At 44.9% G+C, this 12,559-nt stretch overlaps 1 protein-coding gene across 1 annotated transcript in view; it reads left to right on the forward strand.

The window, feature by feature from the left end:
• CPE (carboxypeptidase E) overlaps positions 1-12,559 on the forward strand; it is a 91,321-nt gene that overhangs the window by 35,200 nt on the left and 43,562 nt on the right. The window lies entirely within an intron of this gene.

Genomic DNA, 12,559 nt, shown 5'->3' on the forward strand with positions numbered 1-12,559 from the left:
GCTACTTGCTGGTAGCTGCTGCAGAAATCCGCCCCCTCCTCTTGTTGATTGACAGGGCCAGCCGGGATCTCCTCCTCCGGCCAGCCCTGTCGGCATTTCAAAAATCGCGCGCCTGTGTTGAATCGGCGCAGGCGCTCTGAGATGAGGAGGCTCGTCTCCTCAGAACTCCCTCAGTGCGCCTGCGCCGATGACATCACCGAAATAGAAGACGTCATCGGTGCAGGCGCACTGAGGGAGTTCTGAGGAGACGAGCCTCCTCATCTCAGAGCGCCTGCGCCGATTCAACACAGGCGCGCGATTTTTGAAACGCCGACAGGGCTGGCTGGAGGAGGAGATCCCGGCTGGCCGTGTCAATCAACAAGAGGAGGGGGCGGATTTCTGCAGCAGCTACCAGCAAGTAGACGCCCTACTTGCTGGTAGAGACCGAATTTGCATATGATAAAACTTCGTTTTTTGAATAAACTGCTGGATCAAAGTAAGGAACACAATTATATTTTCATATATCGCTATATAACTAATTTAACTAGCCCCAAAAAAAAAAATCACTTTAGTGGGGTGACAGAAGCCCTTTAAAGGAAAATGGAGATCAAATTTAAAAATTTCACTTTTTTGGCAGATTTTCCATTTTAATCAATTTTTTTCTTTAACACATCGATGGTTAACAGCCAAACAAAACTCAATATTTATTACCCAGATTCTGCGGTTTACAGAAACACCCCACATGTGGTCATAAACTGCTGTATGGGCACACGGCAGGGCACAGAAGAAAAGGAACTCCACATGGTTTTTAGATGCCATGTCCCATTTGAAGCCCCCTGATGCACCCTTACAGTAGAAACTCCCAAGAAGTGATCCCATTTTGGAAACTAGGGGATAAGGTGCCAGTTTAATTGCTACTATTCTTGGGTACATATGATTTTTTGATCATTCATTATAACACTTTATGGGGCAAGGTGACCAAAAAATTGGTTGTATTAGCACAGTTTCTATTTATTTATTTTTACAGCGTTCACCTGAGGGGTTCAGTCAAGTGACATTTTTATAGAGCAGATTGTTACGGACGTGGCGATACCTAATATGTATACTTTTTCTTATTTATTAAAGTTTTACACAATAATAGCATTTTTGAAACAAAAAAATTATGTTTTAATGTGTCCATGTTCTGAGAGCTATAGTTTTTTTTATTTTTTGAGAGATTTTCTTATGTAGGGGCTCATTTTTTGCGGGATGAGGTGACGGTTTTATTGGTACCATTTTGTGGGACATACGCGTTTTTGATCACTTGGTGTTGCACCTTTTGTGATGTAAGGTGACAAAAATTGCTTGTTTTGACACAGTTTTTTTTTTTTTTTACGGTGTTCACCTGAGGGGTTAGCTCATGTGATATTTTTATAGAGCTGGTTTTTACGGACGCGGCAATACCTAATATGTATACTTTTTTTATTTGTTTCACTTTAACACAATAATAGCATTTTTGAAACCAAAAAAATGATGTTTTATTGTCTCCATGTTCTAAGAGCTATAGTTTTTTTATTTTTTGAGAGATTTTCTTATGTAGGGGCTCATTTTTTGCGGGATGAGGTGACGGTTTTATTGGTACCATTTTGTAGGACATACGCTTTTTTGATCACTTGGTGCTGCACCTTTTGTGATGTAAGGTGACAAAAATTGCTTGTTTTGACACAGTTTTTTTTATCTTTTTTACGGTGTTCATCTGAGGGGTTAGCTCATGTGATATTTTTATAGAGCTGGTTTTTACGGACGGACGCGGCAATACCTAATATGTATACTTTTTTTTATTTGTTTCACTTTAACACAATAATAGCATTTTTGAAACCAAAAAAATGATGTTTTAGTGTCTCATAGAATGTGTTGGCAGATAAGAACCATTTGGCCCATCTAGTCTGCCCAATATACATGGGTTAGCCCATGTTCTAAGAGCTATTGTTTTTTTTTTTTGAGAGATTTTCTTATGTAGGGGCTCATTTTTTGCGGGATGAGGTGACGGTTTTATTGGTACCATTTTGTGGGACATACACGTTTTTGATCACTTGATGTTGCACCTTTTGTGATGTAAGGTGACAAAAATTGCTTGTTTTGACACAGTTTTCTTTTGTTTTTTTTTTATGGTGTTCACCTGACGGGTTAGCTCATGTGATATTTTTTATAGAGCTGGTTTTTATGGACGCGGCAATACCAAATATGTCTATTTTATTTTATTTTTTTCTATTTTTAACTTTTTTTTTTATTCCTTACTTGGGGAATTTTTTTTTTTACATGTGAAACCTTTTTTTTATTTTATTTTTTTAACCATTTATTTATTTATTTTTTATATTACACTTTTCGTCCCCCATAAGGTCATACAAGACCTCTGGGGGACATTTACTTCACTTTTTCATTTTTTTTTCACTGTTGATTTCTCCTGTAACTGGGGCTGACATACACCCCCCAGAGAGGCTGTACAGCATAATTCTGCGCTGTACAGCCTCAGTGCAGGGCTGATCGAGGTCTCTGAAAGACCTCACACAGCTCCTGCACTCTCCGGTCACGGCGATCACATGACCGCCGGGCCGGAACAGGAAGCGCTCGGTGAGCGGTGTGTATGCAGTGATCTAGAAGGCAGGGACACCTGGGCACTGTCCCTGCCTTCTCTCTGGGCTGCCCTGCTGTCACTGACAGCGGGCAACCCGATCAGCAGCTGCACGATTAGCGTGCAGCTGCAGTTTCTGAACGGACGTTCTGGAACGTCCATTCAGAAATAGAGATCCACCTCCCGGACGTTTATAGTCTATGGGCGGACGGGAGGTGGTTAAGATCAGAGTTTTAGACACCGGTCTTAAAAAAGCCTTGCACTGACGGTGCATCCGCCAGAGTTATAAGGAGATGCCGCCCTCTACATAACTTCGGCGCATCCAGCGCCAGTTCATGTAAGACAGCTTTCTAGCTGTTGTACATTTAGACCATTTTATACACCTAGAACAGGCGTAGAAAATGGTAAATGAGACGGGCCTGCCGACCCATGCCCTTCCCCACCCACGCCACGCCCACTTTTTTTTAGACCTGGCAAGGGTGGGGAGAAGCCACAGACTGCGGCGCAAAGGACCTTTGAGTTTTACTTTTTTTTATACCATGCTCATTTCTAGGAGTTATGGCCACCACTCCAATGCAGCAGTGGTGGCCTCACAAGCACAATAAACAGAATGAACCTCGGCCTCTCTGGTGGATGGCATACAGGAGCGAGCTCGCATAGACTTGCATATCTCCTTTAGCAGATGCTGAGCTCCCCGGCCACCTGGTACGTCCTCTGAGGCTGCCACTGATCTGCTGAGCAGACAAAGGCTGCTACTGAATCATTAGCAGCTTTAGAAGCGCACAAGCAAGGGGCAGGATTACAGTGTCTCAGTGCCCCTTGCCTTGTGCTGCCAGTCATACTTGCATGCACCATCCCCTAGTGAGCCAAAAGTCCTGGCATCAAGCGCAGAAGTGAGGAGGTGAGACAACCCCTTTAAGCCAACATGTAGCTGGAGTTTTTCCAACAACAAATGCACCAAAAAAGGCACAAAAAACGAAAGTGCTGAAAAACACCACTAGAAACCTACATTTGAATCCCTTATGGTGCTTCAAAAACGCGTGTGTGACCACCAATCCATTCCCTCTCTATGAAACTAACTGATACAGACGAGCCACTGCATGACTCAGATGCCATCCTTTGGGAATGTCTGTCCCGATCTCTTAGGTCAGATACCAATCTGTCTTTTATTCTATAAATATGCAGCTCATACAGTACATGGAACCACAATGGAGCCTTACTAACATGTTAAAATGTACGGTTCTCCGATTCACTGACAGTAGAATTCCTTCAATCCATTGACATGATGATCCGGCACTGAAGACAGATATTTCTAACACCCACTTTAGTTTTGCGAGGGATGAGATATACATATACAAGGATGGATGAAACACATTAAACAATGTAATCTTTTCTTCTAGGCCTTTGTAGCCAGCCCTTCATCTACAGTACCCTTCTTACTGCTGTCTTTGTATATGTAGTTGTCTAGACCCTTATGCTTCAGTTCCTGTTTTCTCAGCACAGATCTTTTCTGCGGTTAGAGGATAGAGAAGGCTCAAACCTCCCGTTATGGGAGAAATCTTGGAGCTGAAGATTGTTGCCATAGAGAAGTCTATCCTCAGGAGATCCGCGGCCTTGATGAAAAGAAATGGTATCTTTTGTAGATGATATCTCAGTATAGGAAATGTTCATTTTGTATGGTTTATAACCAGGAAATGATACCGTTCATTAGTCCGAATTGCTGACACTGATTTCTGTACAGCACTGACAAAAGCCCAGTATAGTTCAGCAACATGTAGATGTTGTACGTATTGGATATATCCATTAGAGCTCATTTACACAAAGCAATCGCCATCATTACTATGTAGCAATATCTAGCAATCCCAGTTTGAAAACACACATAGGTATTTTGTAGCATTTCTCAGCACTCTTGCGGTTTTAGTGGCATTTTTTACACACATGCGGTTTTTGGTGTGCTTTTTGCGGTAAAAATGCAAACTCCAAATAGTAGCTGAAAATCAATGGGAAATACATAATGCAGGGCAGGCAAGCCTGTTTGCCCAGTGCTATTTTGTTTTTGTATTGGTGCCGTTTCCTGTTGTTTCTGACATGTTTTCAAAATGCAGCAAGTTGAAGTTTTTTTTAATCTTTTTCCCTCTGCTTCTCTAGGGGATAAAATGCCATTCAAACATTGGTTTTGAAAAAACGCCACAAAATAAAGTAATAAAAACCTCAGGCTGCATGATAAAAAAAAAAAAATCACAAGCATTAATACCAGACCAATTACACAGATCAATGAATGGGCAGGTAAGTGGTCGGAAACTCGTTTCCAATCAATGCCCAATGTAAACAGGGCAGCGATCAGCTGACAAACGAGCACACGCTCATCTGTAGGTTAATTGAATCCTCAATGCTTAACTAGCAGCAGCACATCTCCCTGTGCAAAGTGTACGAGGGACAAATGCCCGCAGTAATGCTGTGAAGGCTCATTAAACCAATCAGCTTGTTTTATCATCTTCTGGCGCTCTTTTTAACCCCCATAGAGGGCCATGTGAAACCGTTCTTACTTTTCTTTGAAAGATCCTGGGGAATAACAAGACTGGGTCCCATAGCAAACTTCCAAATGCCAAGAGCATGAACATGTACCAGCGCCATGTAAACATATACTTTTCTACCCAGTCGCATTGAAAATAAATACACTGCTTAAAAAAATAAAGGGAACACAAAAATAACACATCCTAGATCTGAATTAATTAGATATTCTTCTGAAATACTTTGTTCTTTACATAGTTGAATGTGTTGACAACAAAATCACACAAAAAAAAAAATGGAAATCAAATTTTTTAACCCATGGAGGTCTGGATTTGAAGTCACCCTCAAAATTAAAGTGGAAAAACACACTACAGGCTGATCCAACTTTGATGTAATGTCCTTAAAACAAGTCAAAATGAGGCTCAGTAGTGTGTGTGGCCTCCATGTGCCTGTATGACCTCCCTACAACGCCTGTGCATGCTCCTGATGAGGTGGCGGACGGTCTCCTGAGGGATCTCCTCCCAGACCTGGACTAAAGCATCTGCCAACTCCTGGACAGTCTGTGGTGCAACGTGACGTTGGTGGATAGAGCGAGACGTGATGTCCCAGATGTGCTCAATTGGATTCAGGTCTGGGGAACGGGCGGGCCAGTCCATAGCATCAATGCCTTCGTCTTGCAGGAACTGCTGACGCACTCCAGCCACATGAGGTCTAGCATTGTCTTGCATTAGGAGGAACCCAGGGCCAACCGCACCAGCATATGGTCTCACAAGGGGTCTGAGGATCTCATCTCGGTACCTAATGGCAGTCAGGCTACCTCTGGCGAGCACATGGAGGGCTGTGCGGCCCTCCAAAAAAATGCCACCCCACACCATTACTGACCCAATGCCAAACCGGTCATGCAGGAGGATGTTGCAGGCAGCAGAACGTTCTCCACGGCGTCTCCAGACTCTGTCACATGTGCTCAGTGTGAACCTGCTTTCATCTGTGAAGAGCACAGGGCGCCAGTGGCGAATTTGCCAATCTTGGTGTTTTCTGGCAAATGCCAAACGTCCTGCACGGTGTTGGGCTGTAAGCACAACCCCCACCTGTGGACGTCGAGCCCTCATATCACCCTCATGGAGTCTGTTTCTGACCGTTTGAGCAGACACATTCACATTTGTGGCCTGCTGGAGGTCATTTTGCAGGGCTCTGGCAGTGCTCCTCCTGTTCCTCCTTGCACAAAGGCGGAGGTAGCGGTCCTGCTGCTGGGTTGTTGCCCTCCTACGGCCTCCTCCACGTCTCCTGATGTACTGGCCTGTCTCCTGGTAGCGCCTCCATGCTCTGGACACTACGCTGACAGACACAGCAAACCTTCTTGCCACAGCTCGCATTGATGTGCCATCCTGGATAAGCTGCACTACCTGAGCCACTTGTGTGGGTTGTAGACTCCATCTCATGCTACCACTAGAGTGAAAGCACCAGCAGCATTCAAAAGTGACCAAAACATCAGCCAGGAAGCATAGGAACTGAGAAGTGGTCAGGTCACCACCTGCAGAACCACTCCTTTATTGGGGGTGTCTTGCTAATTGCCTATAATTTCCACCTGTTGTCTATCCCATTTGCACAACAGCATGTGAAATTGATTGTCACTCAGTGTTGCTTCCTAAGTGGACAGTTTGATTTCACAGAAGTGTGATTGACTTGGCGTTACATTGTGTTGTTTAAGTGTTCCCTTTATTTTTTTGAGCAGTGTACAACTAGGCCACAAACTACAGGTGAAACTCGAAAAATTAGAATATTGGGCAAAAGTTCATTTATTTCAGTAATGCAACTTAAAAGGTGAAACTAATATATGAGATAGACTCATTACATGCAAAGAGAGATATTTCAAGCCTTTAATGGTTATAATTTGGATTTTTATGGCTTACAGCTTATGAAAACCCCAAATTCACAATCTCAGAAAATTTGAATATTGTAAAAAGGTTCAAAATTCTAGGCTCAAAGTGTCACACTCTAGTCAGCTAATGAATCCATAACACCTGCAAAGGGTTCCTGAGCCTTTAAATTGTCTCTCAGTCTGGTTTAGTAGGAATCACAACCATGGGAAAGACTGCTGACCTGACAGTTGTGCAGAAAACCATCATTGACACCCTCCATAAGGAGGTAAAGCCTCAAAAGGTAATTGCAAAAGAAGTTGGATGTTCCCAAAGTGCTGTATCAAAGCACATTAATAGAAAGTTATGTGGAAGGGACAAGTGTGGAAGAAAAAGGTGCACAAGCAGCAGGGATGACCGCAGCCTGGAGAGGATTGTCAGGAAATGGCCATTCAAAAGTGTTGGGGACTTTCACAAGGAGTGGACTGAGGCTGGAGTTAGTGCATCAAGAGCCACCACACACAGACGGATCCTGGACATGTCGTATTCCTCTTGTCAAGCCTCTCCTGAACAACAAAGAACGTCAGAAGCGTCTCACCTGGGCTAAAGAAAAAAGAACTGGTCTGTTGCTCAGTGGTCCAAAGTCCTCTTTTCTGATGAGAACTTTTGCATCTCATTTGGAAACCAAGGACCCAGAGTCTGGAGGAAGAATGGAGAGGCACACAATGCAATATGCTTGAAGTCCAGTGTGAAGTTTTCACAGTCTGTGTTGATTTGAGGAGCCATGTCATCTGCTGGTGTTAATCCACTGTGCTTCATTAAGTCCAGAGTCAACGCATCCGTCTACCAGGAGATTTTGGAGCACTTCATGCTTCCTTCCCCAGGCAAGCTTTATGGAGATGGTGACTTCATTTTCCAACAGGACTTGGCATCTGCCCACACTGCCAAAAGTACCAAAACCTGGTTCAATGACCATGGGATTACTGTGCTTGATTGGCCAGCAAACTCGCCTGACCTGAACCCCATAGAGAATCTATGGGGCATTGCCAAGAGAAAGATGAGAGGCATGAGACCGAACAATGCAAAAGAGCTGAAGGCTACTATTGAAGCATTCTGGTCTTCCATAGCACCTCAGCAGTGCCATAGGCTGATTGAGGCAGTAATTGATGCAAAAGGGGCCCAAACCAAGTACTGAGTTCATATGCATGATTATACTTTTCAGAGAGCCTACATTTTTATATTTAACATCCTTTTTTTATTGATTTCATGTAATATTCTAATTTTCTGAGATTGTGAATTTGGGGTTTTCATAAGCTGTAAGCCATAATCATCCAAATTATAACAAATAAAGGCTTGAAATATCTCGCTTTGCATGTAATGAGTCTATCTCATATATTAGTTTCACCTTTTAAGTTGCATTACTGAAATAAATGATCTTTTGCACGATATTCAAATTTTTCGAGTTTCACCTGTATGTCCTCATCTTTATAGATCTAGGAACAGCCAGAGCCGTCTTTACTAAGGGGCAAAAGGGGCAGCTGCCCCGGGCCCAGTTGCTCCTGGGGGGCCCAAGGCAGCTGCCTCTTGAGCCCTGCTAGCCACTGCCCCGGGTGTCAGGCTGTCAGCTACACAGGAGGTGCTGCCATGCCATGCCTGCCGGCACTGAGTCCAGCCAGCGTACTGTGAAAGCTGTGATCTAGTCTAGGACCTTAGATGACATCATCACCATGTGACCAGTAACCTAGCAATATTACTGGTCACATGGCTATGAGGTCATCACAGGTCCTACAAGGAGTGTTGCAGGAGAAGTTTGGAGCTTTTTTGTGTGAAGATTACATCAGAAAAAGGTGACAGGGGCTGTTATGCTAATATACTGTAAACTACAGTATAGTGGGGTGCTGTATACTGTGTGGGGGCTTGTATAGTGTGTGGGGCTGTGTACTGTGGGGGGGCTGTATACTGTGGGGGGCCTGTATACTGTGGGGGGCTGTATACTGTGGGGGGCCTGTATAGTGTGGGGGGCTGTATACTGTGTGGGGGGCTGTATACTGTGTGGGGGGCTGTATACTGTGGGGGGCTGTATACTGTGGGGGGCTGTATACTGTGTGGGGGCCTGTATACTGTGTGGGGGGCTGTATACTGTGTGGGGGCCTGTATACTGTGTGGGGCTGTATACTGTTGGGGGCCTGTATACTGTGGGGGGGGGGGCTGTATACTGTGTGGGGGGCTGTATACTGTGGGGGGCTGTATAGTATGTGGGGGGCTGTATACTGTGTGGGGGGCCTGTATACTGTGTGGGGGCCTGTATAGTGTGGGGGGCCTGTATACTGTGTGGGGGCCTGTATAGTGTGGGGGGCCTGTATACTGTGTGGGGAGCTGTATACTGTGTGGGGGGCGGGCCTGTATAGTGTGGGGGGCCTGTATAGTGTGGGGGGCTGTATAGTGTGGGGGCCTGTATAGTGTGGGGGGGCCTGTATAGTGTGGGGGGGGCTGTATACTGTGTGGGGGCCTGTATAGTGTGGGGGGCTATACCTCTCTATTATATACTGTGGGGTACTGTATAGTGTGGGGTGCTATACTGCATACTGTGTGGTGCTGTATACTATAGGGTGCTATGCTGTATACTATAGGGTGCTATACTGCATACTGTGGGTTGCTGTATACTATAGGGTGCTATACTGCATACTGTGGGGTGCTGGGGTGCACTGTAACGCTAGGGTGAGCTGAGCCCTGGTCTCCTTCCTGCAGAGCGTTGCCCACTTCCAGCCTGAGCCCAGCTGCCCAGAGCACTGATCCTGAGCCACTGGAGTCTTCAGAACTGGAAGTATTTACAGTCATTCACTGTACTCTACCAGATGTGTGGATTTTTTGTGTGTGTGTTGTGGTGGAGGGCGTGATTGCCTGCTAAGGTGTTGGAAGGCGGGATCCAGGGGGCCCAAGTAAATTTTTGCCTAGGGTCCAATCAATATTAAAGACGGCCCTGGGAATAGCACAACAAACAGCACTGATACGTTACCCCAGACTAGACCACAGGATTCCTTAAGACACCACTAAACCATCACACTAGCGTAAGAGTTATGACACCACATTACCTCTTCTACACAACCAGCAGATTTGACTTTGGGCTAAGCCCTAAGAGCATTATTCTGGCAGTCACCCTTTAACCCCTATATGTGGCAATCTGGCCACTACCTCCTGGAGAAGTCTCTTTGTGATAGATAGCTGATCCTCTGGGGTTCAGATTCAGAGACACTAATGTGAGACACCAAGAGGTCAGGCAAAATCGTCAGGGGCAAGGCGAGATCAGGGCAGGCAGAGTATGAGCAATCTGAGGTCAGGGTAAGCAACGAAGGGTCAAAACAGAGGTGAGGATATGGGCAGAAGTCGTTACTCGTGCAGACAAACCGCACACATTTGCAGGGAACTAGCAAGTTAGACTGCCTTTTGCTCAGACACCCTCCCATTGGAGAAGGTGCTTTAAGTACCCATTAGTGACCAGCCATTGGCTAATGTGAATTAAGGTGTGTGCGTGCTGGTCCCTAAAGAGCTGGAGGGAGTGTGTGCATGCCCTATGGGCTGAGAAGGAGACCTCAATCTGCAAAGAGGGACAAGGCTACCCTTGCGGCCTGGCCTGCCGGAAGAGGAGAAGAGCAGGAGGCAGGTCTGCGGCCAGAGGACCCAGACAGGTGAGCAGAGCAGTGGCAACCTCAAACCGCCACTGTAACAGTAAGCTAATACAGTCCTGATCAAAAGTTTAAGACCACTTGAAAAATGGCAAAAAATCATATTTTACATTGTTGGATCTTAACAAGGTTCCAAGTAGAGCTTCAACATGCAACAAGAAGAAATGAGAGTGAGACAAAACATTTTGAGCATTCAATTAATTGAAAATAACGATTAAACTGAAACAGGCTGTTTTTCAGATGATCCAAATTTTAGGACCACATGCCTTTAAAAGGCCAAATCTGTGCAAAGATGTGGATTCATTGTCATTTTCTGTCAGGTAGTCACACGTTGTGATGGCAAAGGCAAAGAAACTCTCCCTTTTTGAACGTGGTCGGGTTGTTGAACTGCATAAGCAGGGTCTCTCACAGCACGCCATCACTGCTGAGGTGGGACGCAGTAAGACAGTCATTTGGAATTTCTTAAATGTTCCTGAGGGTTATGGAACAAAAAAGTCAAGTGGAAGACCCAAAAAAATTTCATTAGCACTGAGCTGGAGGATCCAATTGGCTGTCCGTCAAGACACTGGACAATCCTCGACCCAAATTAAGGCCCTTACTGGTGCTGACTGCAGCCCCATAACTATCAGACGGCATCTGAGACTGAAGGGCTTCAAAAACAAAAAACGTCTTCAAAGACCTCGTCTCCTTGAACGCCACAGAACTGCTCGTTTGGACTTTGCAAAAGAGCACCAAACATGGGACATTCAAAGGTGGAAGAAAGTTTTATTCTCTGATGAGAAAAAAATTACTTGATGGTCCTGATGGTTTCCAATGTTACTGGCATGACAAGCAGATGCCACCTGAGATGTTTTCTACACGCCACAGTGGAGGGGGCGCCATAATGGTCTGGGGTGCTTTTTCCTTCAGTGGAACAATGGAGCTTCAGGAAGTGCAGGGGCGTCAAACGGCCACTGGCTATGTCCAGATGTTGCAGAGAGCATTCCTCATGACTGAGGGCCCTCGTCTGTGTGGTAACGACTGGGTTTTTCAACAGGACAACGCTACAGTACACAATGCCCAACCTGCGTGTTCCCCTGATCTAAATCCAATTGAGAACCTTTGGGGATGGATGGCAAGGGAAGTTTACAAAAATGGACAACAGTTCCAGACAGTAGATGGCCTTCGTGCGGCCGTCTTCACCACTTGGAGAAATGTTCTCACTCACCTCATGGAAACGTGCATGCATGCCGAAACGAATTTTTGAAGTGATAAACTTTAACGGCGGAGCTACTCATTACTGAGTTCATGTTTGGAAGTTGGATTTCTGTTTTGGGGGGGTTTAGTTTTTTTTTGGGGAGGTGTGGTCCTAAACTTTTGATCAGCTGAAAAACAGCCTGTTTCAGTTTATTCGTTGTTTTCATTAAATTGAATGCTCAAAAAATGTTTTGTCTCACTCCCATTTCTTCTTGTTGCATGTTGAAGCTCTACTTGGAACCTTGTTGAGATCCAGCCATGCTAAATATGATTTTTTGCCATTTTTCAAGTGGTCTTAAACTTTAGATCAGGACTGTACAGTACAGTGAAATACATTGACTCACAGGTTACATCTAGTAGTCACTATTGTTGCTGATTGTATACCTTTCCTTCTCCATCTGTCCAAGACAATAATGAAGACTTCTTCCAGCCATGACTTGCTGCACAGACATCTTTGGCTCCTCTCTTTTTCACCACATTCCCCATTTCTACACTAGCTCCCCATCTATAGTGTCCCATATGGTAATAGTGCCCCATATAGTATCAGTGGCCCTCTTTGTGTTGCACAGTGTGACAGTAGCTTTTATGTCTTCTGTAGCCCACACACAATTAGTGCTGCTTTTAGACCTCTCACAGAGTAAAAATGTCCCCTTTAGACCTCACACAATAATAGTTACACTGTT

Source organism: Bufo bufo, chromosome 2 (genome assembly GCF_905171765.1).
Source record: "Bufo bufo chromosome 2, aBufBuf1.1, whole genome shotgun sequence".
In the NCBI taxonomy this organism is placed as follows: Eukaryota; Metazoa; Chordata; class Amphibia; order Anura; family Bufonidae; genus Bufo; species Bufo bufo.